Source organism: Schistocerca serialis, unplaced genomic scaffold (assembly GCF_023864345.2).
Source record: "Schistocerca serialis cubense isolate TAMUIC-IGC-003099 unplaced genomic scaffold, iqSchSeri2.2 HiC_scaffold_902, whole genome shotgun sequence".
NCBI lineage: Eukaryota > Metazoa > Arthropoda > Insecta > Orthoptera > Acrididae > Schistocerca > Schistocerca serialis.
The window spans coordinates 12,501-15,000 of NW_026048521.1; the positions used below are offsets into that span (position 1 = coordinate 12,501).

At 59.0% G+C, this 2,500-nt stretch overlaps 1 pseudogene; it reads right to left on the bottom strand.

The window, feature by feature from the left end:
• LOC126452608 (large subunit ribosomal RNA) overlaps positions 1-2,500 on the bottom strand; it is a 6,720-nt pseudogene that overhangs the window by 3,102 nt on the left and 1,118 nt on the right.

The following is a 2,500-nucleotide window of genomic DNA, read 5'->3' on the forward strand; positions in this document are numbered from 1 at the left end:
ACTAGATCTGACGACTTCCCATCCGCGCAGATAACCGTCGATCCCGCCTCATAGCATCCCTGGATGTAGTCAACGAACTCGACCGGCAGACCATGGGCCCTTAGCACAGGACCAAGGGCACCGTGGGCAAGCGAGTCGAAGGCCTTTGACACATCCAGAGATGCCAAGTACAGCGAGCCGGCAGCTCGGCACGCCTGGGTCATCGCCAGATCGAGAAGAAAGGTGTTATGAAGCATCCCATCCTGAGGGATGAAAGCCCGCTGGCGACCGTCCAACACACAGTAGCGCATCAGGCGGCCAACCAGAACCTTGTGAAAGGCTCTGGTCAGCACCGAGCACACTGTGATCGGACGAAAGTCAGCAGGGGATGCTGCGGCGGTCTTCTTGGGCAGCAGGGTTGTTCTGGCCTGAAGGAGTCGGGATGGAAGGGAACGGGAAAGGAGGAGGAAATTAAGGATCTTGAGGAGAACCTCCCGGGGAAGGCGACGCAGTTGTGTCGGCGTGAGGCCGTCAGGACCTGCAGCAGAATTGCGAGGCGGAAGAGCAGCGGTGGCTTCTTCTGCAGAAATGGGAGCCCAGAGGTCACGGAAGGGCACCCTCTTCGAGAATGGCAGCAGCTCATCGGACAGACCCTCCCCACGCGGAGGTCGAGACCTGACACGTGGTGGAGAGAAGAGGTCTGTCCAAAACTCAATCAGCCCTGGGATGGATGGTGGCTGATGCAAGAGTGTGCCATCTAGAGAGTCATAGTTACTCCCGCCGTTTACCCGCGCTTGCTTGAATTTCTTCACGTTGACATTCAGAGCACTGGGCAGAAATCACATTGCGTCAACACCCGCTAGGGCCATCGCAATGCTTTGTTTTAATTAGACAGTCGGATTCCCCCAGTCCGTGCCAGTTCTGAGTTGATCGTTGAATGGCGGCCGAAGAGAATCCGCGCACCCGCGCGCCCCCGGAGGAGCACGCTAAGGCGGACGCGGCCTCGCAGCAAGGAAGATCCGTGGGAGGCCAAGGCACGGGACCGAGCTCGGATCCTGCACGCAGGTTGAAGCACCGGGGCGCGAACGCCGCGCAGGCGCGCGCATCCTGCACCGCCGGCCAGCACGAGGCCGACCAACGGCGAGAGCAGACCACGCCCGCGCTAAACGCCCGCACTTACCGGCACCCCTACGGCACTCACCTCGCCCAGGCCCGGCACGTTAGCGCTGACCCACTTCCCGACCAAGCCCGACACGCCCCGATCCTCAGAGCCAATCCTTATCCCGAAGTTACGGATCCAATTTGCCGACTTCCCTTACCTACATTATTCTATCGACTAGAGGCTCTTCACCTTGGAGACCTGCTGCGGATATGGGTACGAACCGGCGCGACACCTCCACGTGGCCCTCTCCCGGATTTTCAAGGTCCGAGGGGAAGATCGGGACACCGCCGCAACTGCGGTGCTCTTCGCGTTCCAAACCCTATCTCCCTGCTAGAGGATTCCAGGGAACTCGAACGCTCATGCAGAAAAGAAAACTCTTCCCCGATCTCCCGACGGCGTCTCCGGGTCCTTTTGGGTTACCCCGACGAGCATCTCTAAAAGAGGGGCCCGACTTGTATCGGTTCCGCTGCCGGGTTCCGGAATAGGAACCGGATTCCCTTTCGCCCAACGGGGGCCAGCACAAAGCGCATCATGCTATGACGGCCCCCATCAACATCGGATTTCTCCTAGGGCTTAGGATCGACTGACTCGTGTGCAACGGCTGTTCACACGAAACCCTTCTCCGCGTCAGCCCTCCAGGGCCTCGCTGGAGTATTTGCTACTACCACCAAGATCTGCACCGACGGCGGCTCCAGGCAGGCTCACGCCCAGACCCTTCTGCGCCCACCGCCGCGACCCTCCTACTCGTCAGGGCTTCGCGGCCGGCCGCAAGGACCGGCCATGACTGCCAGACTGACGGCCGAGTATAGGCACGACGCTTCAGCGCCATCCATTTTCAGGGCTAGTTGCTTCGGCAGGTGAGTTGTTACACACTCCTTAGCGGATTCCGACTTCCATGGCCACCGTCCTGCTGTCTTAAGCAACCAACGCCTTTCATGGTTTCCCATGAGCGTCGATTCGGGCGCCTTAACTCGGCGTTTGGTTCATCCCACAGCGCCAGTTCTGCTTACCAAAAGTGGCCCACTTGGCACTCCGATCCGAGTCGTTTGCTCGCGGCTTCAGCATATCAAGCAAGCCGGAGATCTCACCCATTTAAAGTTTGAGAATAGGTTGAGGTCGTTTCGGCCCCAAGGCCTCTAATCATTCGCTTTACCGGATGAGACTCGTACGAGCACCAGCTATCCTGAGGGAAACTTCGGAGGGAACCAGCTACTAGATGGTTCGATTAGTCTTTCGCCCCTATACCCAGCTCCGACGATCGATTTGCACGTCAGAATCGCTACGGACCTCCATCAGGGTTTCCCCTGACTTCGTCCTGGCCAGGCATAGTTCACCATCTTTCGGGTCCCAACGTGTACG